This window comes from Leucoraja erinacea, chromosome 25, assembly GCF_028641065.1.
Source record: "Leucoraja erinacea ecotype New England chromosome 25, Leri_hhj_1, whole genome shotgun sequence".
Classification (NCBI taxonomy): domain Eukaryota; kingdom Metazoa; phylum Chordata; class Chondrichthyes; order Rajiformes; family Rajidae; genus Leucoraja; species Leucoraja erinaceus.
Window position 1 is genome coordinate 5,951,159 of NC_073401.1, and position 25,592 is coordinate 5,976,750.

Genomic DNA, 25,592 nt, shown 5'->3' on the forward strand with positions numbered 1-25,592 from the left:
AGTTCATTGGCTATATTTAAGAGGGAGTTAGATGTGGCCCTTGCGGCTAAGGGGATCAGGGGGTATGGAGAGAAGGCAGGTACGGGATACTGAGTTTGATGATCAGCCATGATCATATTGAATGGCGGTGCAGGCTCGAAGGGCCGAATGGCCTACTCCTGCACCTAATTTCTATGTTTCTATGTAAGATAGAAAGACTGATGAAACAGAGAAAAATGCACCAGTTTGCCAGGTGGAAAATAGTGAAATTTATTAGTGAAATGCTTGGACACACAACACTTAGAAAACAAAAATATGGTTGGACACTATTTACAGATAGTTAGAATGTTTCATCCCAATTAATTAGTAGAATGTTATGCTACATTTAGCTCTTAATCCATCATGCAGCATCTCCTGAAAAATCACTGACCACCCTTGAGAAATTAGACATAAAAATGTCACTGGTTTTCTGTGGACATCAGTCCAACTGCATTTATCAGCACCCTTTTAAGTCTTTCGTATCACTTTTTGAGACGTATAAATAGATAGTAATTATTCTCCTAGATAGAAACATAGAAAATAGGTGCAGGAGTAGGCCATTCTGCCCTTTGAGCCTGCACCGCCATTCAATATGATCATGGCTGATCATCCAACTCAGTATCCCCTTCCTGCCTTCTCTCCATACTCCAGCCACAAGGGCCACATCTAACTCCCTCTTAAATATAGCCAATGAACTGGCCTCAACTACCTTCTGTGGCAGAAAATTCCAGAGATTCACCACTCTCTGTGTGAATTAATGAATTTTATTAATGAATCTATTAATGAATCCATAGAAGAGACATGGGACATGGCATATCAGTGAGTGGATTACTTTTAATCTGTGATGAGCAACAGATTATAAGAGGCACCATTAGATCAAATATATTTAAATAAATAAATAAACATATGATAAGGTAGGCAAAATAGAAAGTGCTGGAGGGTCAGTCTGAAGAAAGGTCCCAACTAGGAACATGTCCATTCCCTTCACAGATGGTGGAACTCAGTGGGTCAAACATTGGCTGGGAGATCATTTCTCTGTGCACTTTGCTCAGTCTGCCTGGACCTACCTGTTCTCCCGTTTGCCAAACATTTCAATTCATCATTGTCTATGTCTCTTGTTCCACTTTCCTGTGACTTTCAGTCTGAAGAAGGGTCTTGACCCGAAACATTACCCGTTCCTTCTCTCCAGAGATGCTGCCTGTCCCGCTGAGTTACTCCAGCATTTTGCGTCTACCCTCCACAGATGGTGCATGACCCACTGAGTTCCTCCAGCACTTTGTTTTTTTTTCCTCAGGATTCCAGCATCTGCCGTTCCTTGCGTCTCCATTTGATAAGGTGGCAGAGAGGCAGCCAAAAATAGGGTCGCGTTTGTCAGGGATAGTATATTGGTATGGACTGAAGGTTGGCTTATGGATAAAGTAGGAATAAACAGGGGCAAGTGTGGTCTACTGGGTCAGTGTGTGGGTCTGGGCTACATCATTAGATCAGGTAGGAGGGTTGAGGACAACATACCCAAATTTGATGATGATGTAAAGTTAACTGGGAAAATAACCTAGTTTAACTGAGTACAGACATTGGGAGGTCATGTTGCGGTAATTTGAAACATAATTTAGGTCACATTTAGAGTATGTTGTTCAGTTTTGGGCACCATGCCATAGGGAAGATGTGGAGAAGGTATAGAGAGGATTTATGATGATGTTTCCAGGACTTGAAGGCCTGCGCTGTGGCAAGTAGTTGCACAGGCTAGGACTCTATTCCTTGGAACGCAGGAGGATGTGGGGTGATCATTTAGAGGTGTACAAAATCATGAGAGGAATAGAATTGAGAAACACACTCTTGCGCAGAGTAGAGGAATCGGTAACCAAATAGGTTTAAGGTGGGGGGAAGGGGTGGGGTTCTTAAGGGATACAGAGAGTATAGGTTTGCACACAGGAACATAGCACACAAAATACAATGGAGAGAAATCTAACGTTAATCCAGTTTAATGGGGAAAAACACACAGAACAAACATTTTTGAAAGTTGAGGGAGTATGGAGAATGTCTAAAGGAAAATGATCAGAGTAGGAATTCAGAAGGTCTGGTTTTCCTTGAGTTACAGAAAGATTGTGTGCTGGTATATCAAGCAACCAGGTTAGCTAATGTAATTGTTTTGGCTTTATTGTAAAAGGATTGGGGCACATGAGTAAAGCAAATTTGAAGCAGCTAATCTTTGTAAGGATACATTCTGAACACTGTGTTCAGTTTTAATATAAGAAAGGATGTACTTGATCAATTGAGGAATTATTTTGGAATTGTCATTCTAGCAATGGCATCCATAACTGCGGTTTCCAATTGCTTTAAACTCTGGAGTTTCCTCCATCAATCTCTTCTCCATACTATTTACCTTTCTAACATTGCTCTGTGAACAGGGCCTCTCTGGACAAGTTTTTAACCCTCATCATAACATCTTCTATGTGGCTACGTTGAATTTTATTTAAAGGTAGAATGTTATGGATGCACCTGTGAAGTGCCATGGGACATTTTACTTCCTGAAGATAAAATATGATTATTAGTTGGGACTGTGGTTATAAATACCATTTATTTAATTATCAAGATTAGACAAACTAGTTCATTGAGGTGTGAGAGTACGTCACATAACATAAAGATTTCCTGTTCCTTCTGTTAATTCAAACATGCCATCCTACTAAATTCGATAGAATCATCCATTTGATCCATTTAATTTGGTTCATCATCCAGCTCCTCCTGAGAAATCCCGACCACTCTTGAGAATTAATCCGGTGAATAATGTCAATGGCTTTCTGTGGATATCAGCCTTACTGCATTTATTAGACTCGTATGCATCCGTTCTTTCTGATTTAACAAGTATTTAAATACTTCACTCCTCTTTTTGAGCCATATTACAAAGATAGTAATAATTTTCCTGCATGTCTCTAACATGATGTCCTTACATCAAACACACTTTAATACTTTTGCACCTGGTTACACATGTAAACGAGGTCATGCTTTCTGTTCACACTTGCCACCATTAATCCTGGTGTACAGTTTGGCAATGGCCTATATTCACCGCACCACACAATCTTTTTTCATGCTGTAGAAAACTGGCTTTACATTCCTTAATTTCTTAGCTTACATTGTCATTTAATCATCATGGGACTAACGAATACAAGACAATTTTGGAGCAAGAAGTTGTCTCCTCACGATTGAACACACTTTGCCTTCATGGTTTAACTGAATCTCTATGCTGTTTGTTCTGTAATTTAATTTATTCCAATATGTACCATGCATTGGTCCTGACTCGGGTTCTGCTATGTTTTGTTCATGCACAAGTTCTGTATGACTAAAATGCAATTGGTAACACAATTAATTCTAATGATCAGCCATGATCATATTGAATGGCGGTGCAGGCTCAAAGGGCCAAATGGCCTACTCCTGCACCTATTTTCTATGTTTCTATGTTTCTAATGGAGTACTGGACCACCTTCTTTCAGATTAAACCTTTAACCTCGGGCCATGTCTCCCCTTTTGGGTGGATGCAACTAAACTGCTGGCATCATTTTGAAAGCAACAGTGGAGTTAATCCACAATTGGTTCTGGAATCAATAAGAAGCTGAATGGGCACATGGATATACAAGGACATTGTGGGCCAAAGAGTGGAGTCAATCTCCGTCTACCCCACAACAAAATTGGGAGGAGTTGTAACGTTTGATAGCCCCCACAGGACAGAAGGATCTCCTGTGGCGTTCTGTCCTGCATCTTGGTGGAACCAGTCTGTTGCTGAAGGTACTCCTCAGGTTGACCAGTGTGTATCATGGAGGGGGTGAGCTGTATTGCCCAGGATGCTCCGCAGTTTGAGCAGCATCCTCCCCTCCCATTACTCCAACACTGCCCCCAGGACAGAGCCAGACTTCCCGATGAGTTTGTTGATCCTATTGCGGCCTTCGCCCTGCTGCCTTGGCACAGGGCAGCGAAGAAGATGGCACTGCTGGAACATCTGCAGCAATGAGCAGAGTTTTCTCAAAATGTACAGCAGGCTCTGTCCATTCTTGTACACGGCCTCAGCACTCCTGGACCAGTCCAGTTTACTGTTCAGGTACGCTCCAAGGTATTTGTGCTCCCTGGTAAACTGCACATCCACACCATCGATGGAGACAGTGGACAGGGGTGACAGGGTTGATACAGTATGTGTAATGATTAAAAGTAAAATGTAAATAGTTCCATGACAGTCCAAACAGCAGCCTGAGATTAGTTGAAGTTGCTTTGTGCCAATTTCAGTGCTTGACTTTGCTCTTGTTACTCATTGTGTACAAGTGAGTGGGCGGAAGCTCTGGCAAGTCATGCAATACTGGCCCATCACCATGTGGATTGTCTCTTTTCAGAGCAGCTCATGGAAGCATCGTTAAGCCCATGTCCCACTTTCCCGTGTTACTCATGAATTCCCTTTTCCTCACGTTTTCCCCTTGATTCAAACTCGGAGATGCCGGCCGTGGGTACCCGGGGCTATTTTTTTTTACTCGTGGACATTTTTCAACATGCTGAAAAAACGTCCCGACTTACCTGATGCCCCGAGTACCTACGGCTGGCATTACGAGCCGCTACGAAATATCTATGGACTCCTACGGACTCGCTACGGACATTCTCCGAGTTTGAATCTAGGGGAAAACTCAGGAGAATTCGTGAGTATCTCGGGAAAGTGGGATAGGGGCTTTACTGTCGAGGCAAGCCAACACTTATACAGATAGACACAAAATGCTGGAGTAACTCAGCTGGACAGGCAGCATCTCCCTTTCCTTCTCTCTAGTTATGCTGCCAGTATCGCTGAGTTACTCCGGTATATTGTGCCTATCTTTGGTGTAAACCATCATCTGCAGTTCCTTCCGACACTGCACGTATACAGGTTCTGTAACGTTCTCCCACGCTGTTATTTCAGTCATTGCTTGAAAGGTCAGCCAAGTATACAATCTTCCTCTTTACCATGATTGATGAGTAAGCTCTCAACATAATAAGCCAGCAAACTACATCCCATTAACAACTAAATTGAATATTGGTGAAAATATTTATAGCGTTACTTGAGTTGCCCTTGCATTGCTTCCACTGCAGTTACTAATTAATTGGCACTGTCTTTTCTTAACATCTGTTAGTCTGTTATGCAAAATTTGATGTGTAACTCTTTGCTCTTTCACTTAGCAAATTTGTCTTTGATTATATGACTGCTTTGTTTTGTTTTGTTTTGTTGTGTTCTGTTTCTGACCCCACCCCGTCACTTGCGTGAGCTCTCACTGTACATGGAACATCAAACAGCGGCAGTAAAAACTGGTTTTGGTAATATCTGTATCAAAGGAATAATGGGCGGGAGGCATTTCAATTGCCTTCTCAGTCAGGGTTGGGAGAGAGCAGTTTGAAGAAGGATCTCAACCCGAAACGTCACCTACTCCTTCTCCCCCGAGATGCTGCCTGTCCCATATAACCATATAACCATATAACAATTACAGCACGGAAACAGGCCATCCCAACCCTTCTAGTCCGTGCCGATCACATAATCTCCCCTAGTCCTATATACCTGTGCTCAGACCATAACCCTCCATTCTCTTCCCATCCATATAACTATCCAATTTATTTTTAAATGATAAAAACGAACCTGCCTCCACCACCTTCACTGGAAGATCATTCCACACAGCTACCACTCTCTGAGTAAAGAAGTTCCCCCTCATGTTACCCCTAAACTTCAGTCCCTTAATTCTCAAGTCTTGTTTGAATCTTCCCTACTCTCAGTGGGAAAAGCTTTTCCCGCTGAGTTACTCCAGCATGTTGTGTCTATCTTGTGAGAGCGATAACTTGACCGATAGAAGAAAGAGCAACCAACCCCAACCATACCTCTCATAGCCATAGAGTTGTGGTGGGGTGGGTCAAATGGAGTGTCAGGAAATACTGGCAGTTGACATTTCCATTTCGCTGACTGTTGTGGTAAGGTGCTGAAAAACCAACAAACTACAGATAGTTGGAAATCTAAAATCATTAAAAGGAAAATCTGTTGATACTCAGTGGGTCAGTTCACAGTAGTGGGCTGAAGAAAGGTCATCCATAAAGACCCATCTCCAAGAAGGGTAGTGTGAAAAATCAAAGGTAATCATAGGCTCATTGACATCATGGTGATACAAGGAACTGCAGGTGCTGGAATCGTGAGTAAAGCACAAAGTGCTGGAGGAACTCAGTCGGGGCTAAGCAGCATCTGTGGAGAGAACGGAACTGACGTTTCGGATTGGGGACACATTTTCAGTCTGATTGTAGTAGGGGGAGAAAGCTGTAAAAGTGGTGGGTACAGGACAAAGCCTGGCAACTGATAGGTGGATACAGGTGAGGGGATTTTTTATATGTAGATGGGCGAACAAAGGCTAGAGTAGAACAGGAGACAAAAAGTAGGTCAGATGAGAGAGAGACAAAGAGAGAGGTACAGTCAGAGATTTGGATATGGGTGAAAGGGGCTGTGGTGGCTGGGGAATGGGGGGCAAGGTAGTGGGAGAAATGGGGTGCCCACAGGGCCAGTGGGGGTGGCACAGGGAAGAGAAGCAGGGAAAGGGGCAGATGTTTCCTTAGGATGGGTTGTAATCCTCTTTGTACCAGGGAATTGGAAAGGTAGCCATTGTCCAATGGATGATCTAACATTCACGAAATGGTACCTTGAAGGAGAATGACCCTACAGCTGAACATGGAGACAAAAGGCTGGCATATCTCTGGGGAGAAGGAATGGGTGATATTTCAGGTCGAAGGGTCTCGACCCGAAACATCACACATTCCTTCTCTCCAGAGATGCTGCCTGTCCAGCTGAGGTCTCGGGGGGAAAAAAACGTTGTGCTCAGAAATGTAGAGGATGGGGTGAAGGTAAACTGTCATTGTGGACCTTTGAGAAACCTTCTTACTTCCTGTCCACAAACAAGATAAGACATAAAACTGACTAAAGCTACCTCAGCCTAGCATTGACTCCATTGCTTCCCAATGGTCTTCCCGCTTCTGTCTGTGAGTGCAAGTTAAAAACAGACCCTTACAGCTTATAAGATAGACAAGAAATGCTGGAGTAACCCAGCGGGACAAGCAGCATCTCTGGAAAAAAGGAATAGGTGACGTTTCGGGTCGAGACCCTTCTTCAGACTGAGATCAGGGGAAGAGAAAAGGGAGATATGGAATGTGATATGGAATAAATTAATGAAAGATATGCAGAAAAACAACAATAATAAAGGAAACGGGCCATTGTTGGTGTGAGCTAGGTGAAAACAAGTTACAGACAATGAGACTCACCAAGATGACTTTGAAGCTGGTACGACTTGGATGGGGGAGAGATAGAGAGAGAGGGGATGCAAGGGTTACTTCAAGTTAGAGAAATCAATATTTATACGGCTAGGTTGTAAGCTGCCCAAGCAAAATATGAGATGCTGTTCCTCCAATTTGCATTTGGCCTCACTCCGACAATGGAAGAGTCCCAGCACGGAAATGTCAGTGTGGGATTGGGACAGGGAAATGTTTGGCAAACGGGAGATCAGGTAGGTTCAGGCGGACAATAAATAAAGTTGTTTCTTTGACTGAGAGTCGGGAGGCTTCCGTTACATGTGAATATTACACCAGCTTTGCTCACAGGGAGGTTAATATCCAGAGCACCATCTGCTTTCATTGTGGAGTTTCAATAAGCGGAAAAGCATGCATACATTACATTCATCACTCCCCAGATAGTAACAATGCAAAAACTGGACCTGAAACAATATCTGGTTCTCTTTCCACTGAAGCTGCCTGACCTGCTGAGTGCTGCCAGCATTCTCTGTATTTATTTCAGATTTCCAGCATCTGCAGTTTTTTTTTTCTCATTTTGCAATCACTTTGTTTGACCTGCAGGGTGCTTGGCAGGCCAAGTTTGAAAAGGAAAATTAGTGCTACAGTTTCAAATGCTCAAAGGCCAAGGGGAGAATGGACTCAAGTGTGCATCACATTGCTGCTTTAAGTTGTCTTGCTTTCCTCTGCAGTGTCAGGTGATGTCAGCCAGGTTAGAAGCCTGACAAGGTCAGATTTCTCTACCCCACGCCTGGATTATTATACAGGGACAATTCCTTTCGACTGAAATACTTTCTTGTAAATCGAGAGGCGGTCTTGATTTTTCTGTCCGTACTTCTCTGCACGGGGTTTAGATTATTAGGCGATGGCAATTCAGTTTGACTGGAACGCTTCCTTTCAAATCAGGAGCAGTGATTAGAAGAGTTTGCATGAGGAGCCTGCGATGTATCTGTCCATCAGACAAGCTCCTGCTTTTACAGAGAGTGCCTCTGTGGAATGCCTAGCTGCCTGGATGCCTTGTGACTAATCATGTGGATATTCAAACATTCACGGGAGCAGTTACACAGTAGCACGACAAGAATAGGATAAGTGTCTGATCAGTATCAGGGCCTTCCATCTTCTGCATTGCTTCTGTTAAATGGGGTGGTCTAATGTAGTTTTGTTATTAATGTTGTCAGCCAGGCCCAGTGGCATTATTTCATGTGCAGTTGTGAAACTGACACCGATCACCCACTTGAATTTTTTGATACATTAAACACAGCAAAAACACAGAAATCTCATCACAAATTAATCGATTCCATTTTGTTTCTTTGCTGTCAGGTTTTCCATTCTTAAATCTTGCTTGTTGCAAATCTTTGTTCTTACTGCCTTAAAAAGAAATAATAATTTATGGGAGTTTTCCTTTAATAAGAGTTTTCAATTCTTGTTACTCTTGGGTTGCGCAGTGGTAGAGTTGCTGCCTTACAGTGCATTTAGTTCCAGAGACCTGGGTTCGATCCTGACTACGGGTGCCGTCTGTACGGTGTTTGTACGTTCTCCCCGTGGCCACATGGGCTTTCTTCGAGATCTTCGGTTTCCTCCCACATTACAAAGACGCACAGGTTTGTAGGTTACTTGGCTCGGCATAAACGTAAATTGTCCTTAATGTGTGTAGGATAGTATTAGTGTGCGGGGATCTCAGGTCGGCACGGTCCCAGTGGGCTGAAGGGCCTGTTTCCATGCTGTATCTCTAAATTAAACTAAACCATTCAGTTATTGGGGTTTAAAAGGTTTTTAGATAGGCGCATGGATGTGCAAGGATTGGGGCATATGGATTACGTCCAGACAGAAGTGATTAGTCTAATGTAGCATTATGTTTTGCACAGACATTGTGGGCTGAAGGGCCTGTTCATGTGTGGTCCTGTTTTATTTTCCATGTCCTTATTCACCTGATTTGCCTTGAATCTTTAGCGATCTATCAGGATTGCAACAGACTTTTATCAATAACAAATTCAATAAAATGCTCAAAGCATTGTTCAGTGCAAGTTAACAAAAAAGTAAGAATCTGTATCCCATCATGAGGTAAAAACTGACGAAGGGACCCAGACCAGAAACATTAAGACTCCTTCCCTTTCCTTAGATGTTCTGATCTGCTGAGTGTTCACAGTGTTTTCTTTCCCATTTCCGATTTCCAGCCACTGCAGTTTTTTTCCATTTTCATCTCCATCACTAAAATAGTTACTTCCTTGGGGATAAAGTTGGTGTATTTAGTTTTTGTTCAATGATTATTTGAACAATTCACCTTTAACCTGTTTTCCTGCCGAGTTCTAGATCACGGGATTGGTAAATTGCAACGGACTAATTTGAATCTCACACACATGTCAAAACTGATTGCATTGGACATGTTGGGGAAATTGGGTGTAAGTTGTGTTTGAAATGGAGGTATTTACCTTAAAAAACATTTCAACTTTACATTGAATTCACTGGGTAAGCAGAAGCACAAATGTTTTCATGAGCAAATACAATCAGCATAATGGGAACTTCTTTAATTTTTCAATTGCAGTTTTCAAATAAAAGTGATTCAATTGTTTATGAGCATTTTCATTTCAACCTGGAGCTACCTCATTTAATACTAGTTAAAAAATAAACACCATTGAACCATTTACTATTGGTGTACGTTGCTCAGTTCATGAATAAATATTATTTGTGATATCTAACGTGCCTGTTAGTCACCAATGCACTAAAAGGGCTCCTGTTTGTAGTTTGTTTGGTTTGTTTGTTTGTCTTTTTGCACAAAGTCAGCGAGCATTGCCCCTTTTCATTTCACTGCACATCTTGTATGTGTATGTGACGAATAAACTTGACTTGACTTGACTTGAATCTCCTAAAATTGCCACAAACTGGCCCCCACCACCAGAAACCCACAATTTTCATTATTTGAAAAGTGGCTGCTTTTGTTTGCAATTGCAACATGTTAAGCCATAGTAAAAGGTCAGAGAATCTTGGCATGTTTAAAATTCCTTGATTTTTTTAATGCTGGTTTAGCTAACTGCATTAATGCAGACAGACTGCAATAATAAAATCACGATTACAGGAACTGCAGACCACAACAATTTTGACGTGGACATTCTGTGAATTTCCCATGATGTAAATAATAATGTCGTCGTGGCTATCCCTCGAGGTCGAGTATGATGTCGTTCTGTTGATTTGTGCAGCTCACAGAACGAAGACGCCTGTGCGTGTGTTTGTTTAACGTGTACTCCAAGATCCTTCACAAATCAATCAACTCATTCCAATGGCAAGGGAACCAAGACGATTGGAGCTGATAGATCTGTTGCAGCCTTCATCGTCATTCACAGCCGTTGAGTTCAAGATAACTTTGCCCGCCTGGTCAGCCGTTGAGGTCTTGTAGGTTGAATCGTTCTTAGTCTGGACCTTCATCCTCAACCTTACCACCATGGGTGGCCCTACCAGAAGCTGATGCTTCCGACGGCATAATTCTCTCGGAATCATTGGGGCATGCAAGCTTCTTCACTACAACAAGGTAAACGATGCGTATAGGTAAATAATAATAATAAGTATGTTGCAGTGATTTACTGTAAGGGCAGAGCATTTTCCTTCACCCACATTCAATTGTTAGAATCATCTGCGCTTTCTATTTGGATCAGTCTTCCAAATAACAACCTCTTACCTTTCCGAATTTACCATCAAAGTTCCAATCACTCCCCATGTAAACAGAGATAGGACTCATCCTGGCACATGGCTGAACCTTGTGTTTGATTCCATTTGATTCCATTTGCCAACAAGGAAGAAAGATCTTGCTTTTAGTATCACTTTTCATGGTCACGGTTTTTTTTTCCGTTTTTTTTTTCATACAAAATGCTTTTATTCAGAAAAAACAAAAATATAAAGTTGTAACACGATCAAAGAATGCTTTGCTATATTGGCATTTTACAAACCAAGTTATATTAAAATATTAACATTTTTATCAACGATACATTCGACCTCCCGTGGTGACCAGCGTTCACGGAAGGCCTCCAGAGTCCCCGTGGACACTGTTCATGCTCACGTTTCGTGGCAGAGTGGTACCGCAGTGTAACCTGCTGAGTGCTTCAAGCATTTTCTGTTTTGTTAATTATTTTAATCCTTCATTATGTAGGTTGTGGGGAACATTGGAAAGACCTGCCCTGAAATCCACCTGGATAGAATGGTTTTCTATGTAACAATAAACCACAATGCTGTGAGTTTGAAGTCAGATATTTGTCTTGGAACATATGCGCCAGAGTAGATGGGGTCAACTGATCTGTTGCACTTAGGAAAATTGCAGAACTAGATGGGATTTTCTTTCTTGGCCCCGTTCGGTCGTGGCTGACCATATGTGTCTCCAGGGTGCTATTCCCTATATGGAGGATGCCTGTGCGTAACTTTGTTTAACGTGGGGAGACTGGTGCACAGCAGCCACCCCACAGTCCTTGACAGATCTGGGTCAGGATCCAGTGGCATGGAGCCCAAGATGACCGGAGACCCTTTTCTGCTGCAGCCTTCATCCGCCTTCCCAGCCGTTGTGACGCTCCACTAAAGTCAGCCATCGTCCTCCGCCTGTTCCACCGTTGAGATCTTGGTTGGAATGCTCTTTGTCAGATACCTCCCCCTCGACCTTACCACCATGGGTAGCCCTACCAGGAACATAGCTCTAGTTGGCATCACTCTCAGGATATCACGGTCACACAAGCTTCTCCACCACGACAAGGTGACAATCCACGGAGAAGAATGGGATGGGATTTTATAGCATTGTTATTAAGAGTAGTTGTGCAATTAGATTACACGCGGGGGGACATGAACATATTTTAGATTGTTAATCCACAAATCTGGGTTATTAGGCTGTTCATTTAACTGGATCACCATCATCATTAATACTGCAACATCAGTTATGAAGCTGTCACCACAATGATCCTGAACCAGCTTTGTGATAATGTACAATGAACTGTTGACAAAGCCAAACTCAATGGTGTCAACATTTACTGGTCTCATCACACAAGTGAATAACAGTCTAAAGCTATGGTTGGTAGAACTAGCATGAGATCTAGACCACTTTGATGGAGGCTTCTCAATGGGTTCCTGGAACTTCTGCAAGACATAGATTTAAGGTGGGTGGGGGAAAGATTTAATAAGAATCTGAGGGGTATATAAGGAAACAGCTTTTCACACAGAGTTGTGAGGCTGGGAAATTCTCTGCCTCAGAGGGTGGAGGCCGGTTCTCTGGAGACTTTCAAGAGAGAGCTAAACAAGGCTCTTGAAAATAGCAGTCAGGGGATATGGAGAGACAGCAGGGATGGGGTACTGATTGTGGATGATCAGCCATGATCACATTGAATGACGGTGCTGGCTTGAAGGGCCGAATGGCCTATTCCTGCACCAATTTTCTATTGCCTATTGTAACTTTTTCACGCAAAGGGTGGTAGGTGTATGGAACGAGCTGCCAGAGGAGGTAGTTAAGGCAGGGACTATCGCAAAGTTTCAGAAATATTTAGACAGGAGCATGGACAGGACAGGTTGAAAGGGATATGGGCCAAGCGCAGACAGGTGGGACTAGCGTAGACATGTTGGCCGTTGGGCCGGTGCCTGTTCCCACGCTATAAGGCTCTTTGACTCTATGACTCTAGCTGTTTCAGCAGTTAATCCTCTCATAATGTACAGGCACAGATTTTTGGACATTGTGTTAGTAAGGAGAGCTTGTTGTACCTTTGACAGAGGTAACATTTACAAACCACTAACTTTGGATGAAATAACTCAATCATCTGATTGACCAAAGGCTCTCTGACACTATCCCACTTACTTTAGTACTGCAATCAATTTTGATTGGAACTTGAGTGTTGTAATTTATGTAAGCATGTAAGATATATGGTTCATTAATGAATTCCTACCACTGTGTTGGAACCAACCAAAATCTGCCCTGAGCAGATATATACGACTATTTCTTTAGTTTTGGACAGTCCAATATTTTTGGCTTACATTGTGATGGACAGAACATAGTTTTCGATCAAGTGTAACATGCGATAGGTTTCAATCAGTCTGAAGAAGGGTTCTGACCCTAAAACTTCACCTGGCCATTCTCTCCCCTTCTGCTAGAAACCAAGAATTGCAGATGCTGATTAATACACGATAGGACACAAAGTGATGGAGTAACTCAGCAGGTCAGGCAGCATTCCGGATAACATGGATAGGTAATGTTTTGCCTCCCTTTAGAGATGTTGCCTGACCTGTCGAGTTCCTCCAGCACTTTGTGGTTTGTGTATTGTGATGACTTCATTACATGTGCCTACACAGATCTGCCGACTAACTTGATTATAATTCCAGAGGACATATGGTTGCGTGATTTCCAACATCTAAATTATCTGCTGTTAATACAACGGAGCAGTAAAAGAATTTCACTGTCCACTGTAGCATTTTAATACCCCATGTCCTGAACAATAACCAGAGACTTTTCTTTGAACAGCTTTGAAGTTGTCTCATGTCTTTGAACATTTTAATTTAACCAACTCCATACACACCTCCCCTTGGTCAAACACTGGCCCTGACACCAACACTTGGAATTTGAGAGCAAACCCAGAGTATTTGCCTGCAGTTTGCTCTTAAAACATTGACCTTAGGCAGTGGAAAAATTGGACCCTCGTGTCCATATGCATGTTGCTGGTTTTTACGTAGACACTATGAACTCGCTGAAAAAACTGTGGTCTGCAGAGGGGGAAGACCAACATGAAACACTTTCATATATTTGAGATATTGAACCAAAATCCTGAACATGGAATTAAACCAAAATGTGGCAGGAGCAAAACCATAGCCTAATGCTACACAAAAAAGCTGGAGAAACTCAGCGGGTGCAGCAGCACCCGCTGAATTTCTCCAGCTTTTTTGTGTAACCTTCGATTCTCCAGCATCTGCAGTTCCTTCTTAAACACATAGCCTAATGCTCACTGATTCAATTCAATTTGGATCTCGTCAGCAAGTCTGAGCTGAATTCTGCTGGCTATGTGGGTAAGATCTTTGTGTTTAGAATGGAGTCTAATCTGATCAACATGCTCTTGTACATCAATGTTTCTTTTGATTCCATAGAAATCCGGCGAGCTATTTAAAACATAAGATCACACAGTGTGCCTTTTGTAGAATTGTATTAAATGCGATTCTCTGCAATCTGGCTGCAATGGGGAAGAATTGTCACAACCTTTTAGGATCATCATTTGAAACTTCTCCTTCCCTCTTAAGAGTTCCTCTTACCCTCCAGATTGTTCAGACAGATGACCTTCTTATAACCATTGAGCAGCTATTCATTGCAAAGGCCTGAGGTGTAATTTGGGGTTGATGTTTTGGCTTTATGGAGCTATTTTGCTTTAGTCTGCTCTTCCAGCTATGCTGGTTTGAGGTTGGAAGCTCAACGTGGGGAGAAGTGAAAACATAAATCAGTCTTTTAACACCATTGACTAGCTCAGCCCGTGGTCACACCAGTGTGTGTATAGCACCACGGCAGCACAGACTTGGTGCCTCTCTTCAGCAGCAAGGATTTTATTTTAATCTCCTAGTTACAAAGTTTAAAAATTAGTTTATTGCAGAGAACCGCTAAATTATTAGATGGACACAAAGTGCTGGAGTAACTCAGCGGGACAGGCAGCATCTCTGGAGAGAAGGAATGGGTGACGTTTCGGGTCGAGATGTTCTTCAGACCAAGTCCGGTAAAATATTGTTCCATTCTGAAATCGCCTTCGTTAATCACAATCAACGTTGCGAACCATTAAAGCATTAGAAAAGACTAGAGTAAGTGGGGCCCATTGGGTCCCGTGTTCACACGGGAGGGCTGGTCCCTCAACGCAATATTCCACCTCTCCCCCAATTCCAATATTGATGGCCAGTGGGGGGAGTGGGGGGCTTTCTGGAGCGCTAGTATGTGTGTTGTTCGGCAAAAGGACTGGTTTCCAGAGGGCTAGTATGGTAATTGTGGGCCGAATGGATTCTTGGGCTGGTGGGCTGGCAGTTCAGTCACTCAGGGCTGGTGGGCTGGCAGTTCACTCACTCGCTGCTGGTGGGCTGGCAGTTGACTCTTGGCAGGTGGGCTGGCAGTTGATTGACTCATGGCTGGTGGGCTGGCAGTTCACTCACGGCTATTCCTTGAAATTCCATGAAATGCCACCAAATTCAAATGCAATTTCATACCATTTCAAGCAGAGCACAGGCCACCAAATTCAAATGCAATTTCATACCATTTCAAGCAGAGCGCAAGCTACCAAATTCAAATGCAATTTCATACCATTTCAAGCAGAGCACAGGCCACCAAATTCAAATGCAATTTCATACCATTTCAAGCAGAGCGCAAGCTACCAAATTCAAATGCAATTTCATACCATTTCAAGCAGAGTGCAGGCCACCAAATACCAAATTCATTTCATACCATTTCAATAGTGCAGGCTACCAATTCATTTCATTTCAAGCAGAGTTCAGTTCACTCACAGCGTAAACTCACAGTTCTGGACTCAACTCTCACTCACAGTCTTCCAGGGTCACTGACTCACATCCGGCCTCTGGGCCTTTATACTCCTGGACCCCCGGAATGGCTGTTACCTTCATCATGGTGATTGACAGGCCAGAGCACCAATCAGCTGATCTCAAGATTTTTTAAACATTCATAACTATTTTATTTTTCATCGATCGGAAAAATCCTCAGGGCTGCCTCAGCGGAGGAGGAATGTGAGTGAGATGGCCAAAAATCATAGCGATATATGGTAGCGTATTTTCTAAAATAATATACAGTGCAGACGGGAAGCGGTCAAGATAAGACTTTTATTCATATAGATATCTGTACTAAATGTATAAATAATGAACTTCATTGTCTTAGCTCTGGACACTGCTCGTTTTTAGCTTAAATGGGTGCAATTTGTTTCAGCCCCCTCCAAATCAGACTGTATCATTGTTTTTGCATTCTGTGATTGAATTTCATTGAGAAACCAATTACAAATAAATATCAGTGAATTATTGTGAGGTGCATTATTTTCCTTCTCGACCCACCACATTAACACACTGAACCTGGACATAAATGGTGGTGACCAAATACGTGAAAACACTTTAGTTGATCACAACTAAACATGGCAACATGGCTATCCTTTAAAGCATTAGAACTGATTCTTGGTGGCGATGTCTGCTCTAATTATATAAGTTCCTTCCTACACAGGTGAAAAGTGCAGCTATAGGTACGGCCATTATGGCCATAAAAGGTGCAGGCCATTCATGTAGACGTGGTCTTCACAAAGCTTGTGATTTCAGCTTCAGCATTATTTAAATGTGATGCTTCTAAGGTCCATCAATTGGAATCTGCCTCGGGTAAATCCACCTTAAATAATGAATGTATCGGGCTCTCCTATGGGGTCCTCAGCTACCCAGCCTTATTCCTAGTGCGCTCCTGTGGGGATCTTGTTTCGCCCAGTTGGGCACTGCAGAGCAAGCGACTCCCAAGTGGTGAGATTGATGTTAAGGTCTTTGAGGGATGCTTGGAGGCAGTCTTTGAAGTGTTCTTTCTGCCCCTCAACTGAGCGCTTGCCCTGACACAGTTCTCCGTACAACAGCTGTTTTGGCAGCCGAGGGTCTGGCATTCGGATGACATGGCCAGCCCATTTGGCTTGGGCTTTCTGAAGTGTTCTTGCTAGAGTGGAAATGCTAGAGAGCTCCTGTCAACAGTGTGTGCCGGGTGTGTTTGTGGCAAGTGGGGCCGTGTATGGCGGCAGGCTGTAGATAAGACTGTCCAGTGAACTGTCCAGTGATCCAGTCGGCACCAAACATGGGGTTACTTGTGTACTGCCTCGGTGAGATCTGCTACATGATTTTACCTGGTGGCATTTCACTTTACCCACGTAGGTACATGTCACACAAAGTATCATTTGAAGTATCATTGAATCATTGAGATGTGGTTGCACGAAAAAGCCTCCAAATGTACTTTTAAACTGATAGAAATCAACTGAGCTGCAGTAACAATTGTGACTTCTCAAACTGGAATCGCAGTCAAAATACAATATTTATACCAAGACAGTGTAATGATGCAGGAAGGAACTGCAGAAGCTGGTTCAAACCGAAGATAGACACAGAAAGCTGGAGTAACTCAGCGGGTCAGACAGCATCTCAACCGAAACATCACCTATTCTTTTTCTCCAGAGATGCTGTCTGACCCGCTGAGTTGCTCCAACTTTTCGACCACTCTATTGATCCTTTGTTTAATTTCCTTACTCCTCTGCAGTGTGAGACCCAGTGCGCAGATACGCCTGGATTAGAGGAGATCAGACATAAGGAAGGTTAAGGTGTGAAAACGAGATATCAAAAGAGATGAAGGTGAAGGAAAATATGGAATAGATCATTGTTAACTAGGAGAAGGTGACAACAAAGCAAACAGAGATAAAATGACATGGGGACAGTCAAACTGGTCAGAGAACTGGGATGGGGAAAGGGATGGAGAGGGGGAAAGCAAGGGTTACTTGAAGTTAGAGGTCAATATTCGGTGTAAACCAGCATCTGCAGTTCCTTCCTACACATGGCCAGGCGTATCAAGTATCCTGTTTTTGCCCATCATACAGGTCATGATCCTAAAATTACCATTTGTTCTGTAATTTGTCTAAATTTGAGCATTGTTGCAGACAAAAATGGGAAACTACAAATTAAAATCTAGAGTGTTGCTCTGCCACAGAGGTGCTGCTGGTATAGCTGTGGTTCAATGCTGGCCTCTGGAGCTGTTTGTGTGGAGTTTGTACGTTCTTCCCATGACCGCGTGGATTTCCTCCGGGTGCTTTGGTTTCCTCCCATATCCCATAGACGTGCGATTTTGTAGGGTAATTGTCCCCTGTAAACTGCCACTATTGTGTAGGGAGTTGATGAGAAAGTGGGATAATATGGACCTAGTGTGAAAGCATAAAAGGAACCACATCACCCTGATTCTGGCCTCTCTACACTGGCTCCCAGTACGGTACAGAATTAACTTCAAGTTCCTCTTATTCCTATACAAAGCCCTTGACGGGGGGGCTATATCAAAAATCTTCTAACCCTACATAGATTATATTATTCAAAAACTAAATTAAATAAAATCTTCCCTAATGTTTCACCAATCTGTGATAAATGTCTGTGTCAAGAAGCTACCATAGCGCACTCTTTTGTTTTTGTACAAAAATCCAAAAATTCTGGTATGAAATATTTGATATTTTTTCAAAATTAATCAAAATAAAACTGGTACCAAAACCAGAATGGATTATTTTTGGAATATCGGAAGGTAACCCTGAACTAAATGTGTTTCATAAGAATTTATTTAATTACGGGCTAATAATGGGGAAAAAAGCTCATACTTAAATTCTGGAAAAATGCGCCCACACCAACAATAAAAATGTGGATATCAAATATGTTTGAAACATTACATCTGGAAGAGATGAGATTCCTCTTAGCAGGTAAAGCAGACCAATTCCAAAAGACGTGGTCTATGTTTCTGGACCTATTACAAGTATGAGGTGCACTAGAAATTTTTAAAAATAAATAAATAAATGGTATCAGGACCTGGTAACGGGAGGTAAAACAACAAAAACAGACTTGGTTGGTAGTCCCCTTTCTGCGGAGTTTAATGTTATAATAGAGCGATTGTTCATATTTTCTTTTTCTTTCTTTTCTAGGGTCTACTTTCTCACTTTACTTCCTTCTCTAACTTCTTTTCTAAGGGACTTTCTTTTCCCAACACTCTTGCACTTCACGACTCTTGCGCACTTTCTTTACTTTCTTTACTTCTATCTTTTTCTTAAAGTTCAAAAAAAAAATGAAGTGGTACAAAAAATGTATTAAGATATATGTGTTGTGTAGTATTGTAATTTACCGTACTTCTAATAAAAATAAAAAAAAAAATAAAAAAAAAAAAAAATCTTCTAACCCACCATTCTACCTCCAGGTCCCTCAGGTCGGCCGACGTGAGGTTACTGACCATCCCAGTCTAGGTTTAAGCTCAGGGGTGACCGCGCTTTTGCGGTTGCAGCACCTAGACTGTGGAACAGCATCCCTCTCCTCATCAGAACTGCCCCCTCCATCGACTCCTTTAAGTCAAGGCTCAAAACCTATTTCTACTCCCTAGTGTTTTTTGAGGCCCTCTGATAGGCTGCTGTAGACAGTTTATGTATGTATTGTTAGGTCTGTGTACCATTGTATGTAGCACATTAGTATCCGCACTGATGTACAGCACTTTGGTCAACGTGAGTTGTTTTTAAATGTGCTGTACAAATAAAATTGACTGACTGACTGACTGAACGGGTGATTGTTGGTTGGAGCGGGCTGAAGGGCCTGTTTCCATGTTTCCTCTCTAAACGAAATGGCCCAGCGGAGAGGCTAAAATCGAGTGAAATACAACGCCTGATATTGTACAAACTATACAGGCTGATAGTTGATCACCTGAATAATTGTTTCACATTTGTCTCTAGGTAATAAAATCATAATGACAATGCATCTAATTGAGGATCTCATACCTTTCAGTCATGCTTTTGATTAGATGCTTTCACCCCAATGACATGTAATAAAAGGAGGCTGTCCTTTATACATAATTAATTGGTTTCTGCCACAGGGCAAACATTTTGTAAGGAGAATATCTCTGGAATTTGTAGGAATGTTTATACGTTTAGTATAAGTTTCATTGTAAATGTAGGTGCAATGTTCAGGTTGCTACACATCTCCGAGATGTGGAAAAAATAAACACACATGTGTGATTGATGACTGTGACTGGAAGACTTTCTCAAAGGCACTTTATAGTTGTCTTTCAATTGCAGTAGGCCGCTGACAAGTTTTAACAGATGCTGTCGTCCTGAGCAGCCATTGGGAAGAAAATCCATACTATGAAAATATTTATTTCTGAAACGGCTTTGCACATCCTCACAGAGTGAGACCTGGGGATGAAGAATGACAGCAAGGTGCTGGAAGCCATCAGCAGATCAGGCGGCATACTTGGAGAGAGGAGGATAGGCACAGATGAAGACCTGGCCACGCAAACGCCATCAAACTGTCCGGATTTCCAGTGGCTCTAGGTTTTAGACTTTCATTTTCTGTAACTGCCGCTTGGTCAATGTGAACTGTAGATGTTATTTCCCAATCAGCAGGAGGAAAGGCCTATCTTGAAAGGAAAGATAAAAGCTTTAATTTGTGTGGCAGTTGTGATTTCTTAATGGCCTTCCTGGGCATAGACTCAGCAGCCATGTTGAATGCTGATCACCATGTTTATATCACTGTGACCATCCTTTACTCTAATTGTCTTTCATAAGATCATGTGATAGGAGCAGGATTAGGCCATTCAGCCCGTTAAGTCTGCACCATTCAATCATGGCTGATCTATCTCTCACTCCTAACCCCATTCTCCTGCCTTCTCCCCATAACCCCTGACCAGGTCCAGAGGAGGTTTACAAGAATGATCCCAGGAATGAGTGGGTTAATATATGATGAACATTTGACGGCATTGGGGCCCGTATTCGCTGAAGTTTAGAAGGATGAGGGGGTACCTCCTTGAAACATACCGAATAAATATCTTGAATTAACCTGATTCACAGAAAGCAAGCTGTGCACGGGCCACGTGCTTCTCTTGGCTATGACTTGTGATGCCTGTGGTTTGGCTGTACTTTTTGTGGGTGAGTTAGACAACACACACAAGTTGCATATGTACTCTGCCATGTGGTATAACAGTCATGGTGAGAGAGTCCCATAGATATAGTTGATGTTATCTGGTGACAACATACTGTATCTCTAACAGATGGAATGGAAGTTAAGATATACAGTAAGATGTACAAGTAGTGCAGTTGCTAAATGAATATGAAGCATATCATTGAGGAAGGAACTGCAGATGCTGGTTTAAACTCAAGATGTTCTCAAAAAGCTGGAGTAACTCAAAGGATCTGGTAGCATCTCTGGAGAAAAAGAATAGGTGATGTTTTGGGCCGATACCCGTCTGAAGAAAGGTCTCGACCCGAAACGTCACTTTTTCCTTCTCTCCAGAGATGCTGCCTGACCCGCTGAGTTACTCCAGCTTTTTGTGTCTATCTTCATGAACCATTATGCTGTCTTGTTTAATATTCTACAACTTGCAGTTTAGCGAGATTAAATCAATCAATTGAATCAAAATGCTGTATGAAGAAAGGGAAATGTAGAAATAACTGGCATATGACAGACTCAAAAAGCTGGAGTAACTCAGTGGGACAGGCAGCATCTCTGGAGAGAAAGAATGGGTGACGTTTCGGGTCGAGACCCTTATTCAGATCCATCATAACGGCTTCATAACTGCCATATGTTTAGTTACAATTCCTGAAAAATCCATTGTTATAGAAAAGGTTAACACACATTACAACTTAAACTAAATACAAATAATTATTTATATTATATTATTTAATCACAGTATCTACAATGAAAAAGCTTATGACAATCTTCCCCTTTACAAATGATCTGAATCACAACTTGGTGACAGAACTGACCTAAAAACAAAATTGGTTTGGAGAAAAAACCCATCAATTGTCCGAATGTCCTAGCTACGTTTAGCAAATATGCCATTAATTTTAGGCTTTGACATAGAGACATTGATAAGCAGGGATATTTATCATGTGCAGGCAGAGGAGATTAATGCATATTGGCATGACATAGGGCATGGACATTGTGGCATGTTCCAGTGACCTCAACCCCAATAGTCACCTATTCCTTCTCTCCAGAGATGCTGCCTGACCTGCTGAGTTACTCCAGCTTTTTGTGTCTATCTTCGGTTTAAACCAGCATCTGCAGTTCCTTCCGACACAATTTCATTGTACTGTTCTATGTTCTACACTTAGTTATTTTCAAATTTGGCTCACGGGATGGATTTGTACTATACATTATTGCAGGGCCTAAATGCATTTCAACAGAATTCTTATGTTGATAGATTACTACTGATAATTCTCTACCACAGCACGGTGGCACAGCGGAAGAGTTGCGGCCATTTACTGCTTGCAGCGCCGGAGACCCTGTTTCGATCCTGTCTATGGGTGCTGTCTGTATGGAGTTTATACGTTCTCAACGTGACCACGTGGGTTTTTTCCGAGATCTTCGGTTTCCTCCCCACTCCAAAGACGTACAGGTTTGTAAGTAAATTGGCTTGGCATAAGTGTAAATAGTAAGATTAAACAGAACTTACCAGGTTTGTAAGTAAATTGAGGGAATTGGCATAAGCATGCCTGTCAAAATTGTCACAGAAACCTATAATGTGTAGTAGGATACCAGTTTTTGATATGAATAAGAGGGTGCGGAGGGCACGTATCGCCCTCAACGTTCGATCAAACTTCAAACTGTGTTCGTTTAACCTGATTATACTTCGGGTCACGAGTGACTACGTGAAGATTTCAAAGCTCTGTGACCTTGCTGCGCTGTATCTCATAGTAACTATACAAAGAGTCTAAACGAAAAAAATACACTAAACTACAATTCACGTGACGAAGTACAGTGTGCGTAGATAGTGTTACCGCTGGTCGAAAAGGGCCTGTTGCCTTCAATAGTGTGAAGGAAATGTTACCTTGTTGTAGCTTGGTGCAGCCAACGGCATGGCTCTGTAGGTGAAGGACCACAGTCTTTCCGCTGCAGGATGTTCAGTGGCAGGGTCTGGTAGAGACACACCTCAACCAGGGGGCCACAAGAGTAGCAAAGGTGGCAAGGCTTATGCATAGTTGTGAACATTATCGAGTCTGACACCAATGATTGTTCAATGATTACGGAGAGTCGGATTGTCAAGGAAGACTCTCTCTAACTTCTACAGGTGCACAGTAGAGAGCATGCTGACCGGTTTCATCGTGGCTTGGTTCAGCAACTTGAGCGCCCTGGAGAGGAAAAGACTACAAAAAGTAGTAAACACTGCCCAGTCCATCATCGGCTCTGACCTTCCTTCCATCGAGGGGATTTACCGCAGTCGCTGCCTCAAAAAGGCTGGCAGTATCATCAAAGACCCACACCATCCTGGCCACACACTCATCTCCCTGCTACCTTCAGGTAGAAGGTACAGGAGCCTGAAGACTGCAACAACCAGGTTCAGGAATAGCTACTTCCCCACAGCCATCAGGCTATTAAACCTGGCTCGGACAAAACTCTGATTATTAATAACCACTTTCTGTTATTTGCACTTTACCAGTTTATTTATTCATGTGTGTATATATTTATATCATGGTATATGGACACATTTATCTGTTTTGTAGTAAATGCCTACTATTTTCTGTGTGCTTAAGCAAAGCAAGAATTTCATTGTCCTATACAGGGACACATGACAATAAACTCACTTGAACTTGAGTTCAGTTCAGTTCAGTTTATTGTCACATGTACCAAAGTACAGTGAAAAGAGTTCCGTTGCGTGCTAACCAGTCAGCAGATAGACAATACATGATTAAAATTGAACCATTTAGACAATAGGCAATAGACAATAGGTGCATGAGTAGTCCATTTGGCCCTTCGAGACAGCACCACCATTCAATGTGATCATGGCTGATCATCCACACTCAGTACCCCATTCCTGCTTTCTCCCCATATCCTCTGACTCCTTTTTCTTTAAGAGCCCTATCAAGCTCTCTCTTGAAAGTATCCAGCGAACTGGCCTCCACCGCCCTCTGAGGCGGAGAATTTCACAGACTAACAACTCTCTGTGTGAAAAAGTGTTTCATCATCTCCGTTGTAATTTACAGTGTATAGATACAGGATAAGGGAATAACGTTTAGTGCAAGCTAAAGCTAGCCAAGTCCGATCAAGGATAGTCCGAGGGTCACCAATGAGGTAGATAATAGTTCAAAGTATAGACACTGAGAATGTTGGAAAAGATTTTGCACTTATTTTGTTTTGTTTTGTTTATATTTTTTATTATGAATAAAGTTTATTATTGGGGAAAAAAATATCTCAATAGATGCTTTCTGAGCTGCTGAGTTATTCCAGCATTTTGTGTCTGTTTCTACAAACCTAAGAAGCCTTTCCTCAGGCTTTGATATTTCTGGGAGCTGACACGTTTGTTGTCCTCAGGCCTAATGTCACCATTTGATGCCAAGTGTCTATTTTTGCACAGAGTTGTGTGACTCACAAAGGAGTCATCGCTGACAGATCGCCAGGCTATGAGAACGCCCAACAGATGTGCACAGTGTTTACGTAAGTATCAATTCCATTTGCTTTTTGCATCCATTCTGTAGGTCCAATTTGATTCAAGGAGCAGCCAAAGTGACAGGAACTGGGTGGGCAATAGCTTTGTGTTGAGATGAAGCTTGTGATGTTAACTCCACGGAGATGATGTAAATCACGTTCAAAGGGAGATTTTAATATATCATCCGATCCACTGGATTGGGCACAATGTGAACGGATTTCCACAGATGTGATAGTAATGGGCCTGTCCCACTTGGGCGATTTTTCAGCGGACTGCCGGTGGCTGTCAAGTTGCCGGCAGTCGCCTGAAAAACCAGGAACTGGAACGGCAACTGTCAGAGTGGAACACACACACACACACACACGCGCGCACACACACACACACACACACACACACACACACACACACACACACACACACACACACACACACACACACACACACACACACACACACACACACACACACACACACACACACACACACACACACACACACACACACACACACACACACACACACATACTGCAAAGGCGGGGGCCAGAGCAAGCAGGGGGAGCGCTGTCTGAAATTCACACAGTGCACAGCTAAGGTGATACAGACACACACCGCGATGAACAGGAAAGTTGGCGCTGTAATTAAGATGGCTAGCACAGTGTACGGTAAGTCCTTTAAAAGGGGGGGGGGGGAGGGGAAGGGAGGAGAAGGGGGGGAACGAGTGGAGACAAATTTTAACAAGCAAAGATACATGGCTGTGAATTTCGGCAGACCTTTAACATGTCGGTTATCCTTCATTCTGATAAATCCTGCTTACGTTTTTTTCCCCCAATGAGCAAATGAAATTCACCGGTCAGCAAAGGCGATGAACTAAAACTACCTACGACTACCTCGACTACCCACAACTACATGGCGACCCCACTACAACTGCACCTACGACTACAGGATTATCGATTATCTCAATGGCGACCAATTTTTGGTCACAGAAAAAGTTTCAAAATGTTGAAAAATTTGCGGCGACCATACTGAGGCCGCAACTAGTTCCCAGAATGCGGGAACTCCTCGCGACCATGAAGGAAACTCACCAGAGACCACTAGCGAACATGTGGCGACCATGTGG

General features: G+C 42.6%; 1 long non-coding RNA gene across 2 annotated transcripts in view; it reads left to right on the plus strand.

Moving 5' to 3' along the window:
• Positions 1-7,657: 7,657 nt before the first annotated feature.
• The window catches only part of LOC129709316 (uncharacterized), a 31,342-nt gene continuing 13,407 nt past the window's right edge, over positions 7,658-25,592 (plus strand). The window contains exons 1-2 of one of the 2 annotated variants that reach the window (XR_008725494.1): positions 7,658-10,855; positions 24,404-24,483. This is a non-coding gene — a long non-coding RNA (uncharacterized LOC129709316). Of the gene's footprint in view, positions 10,856-14,820; positions 15,039-24,403; positions 24,484-25,592 lie in introns of those variants that run through there. The other variant, XR_008725493.1, reaches the window with a different exon arrangement.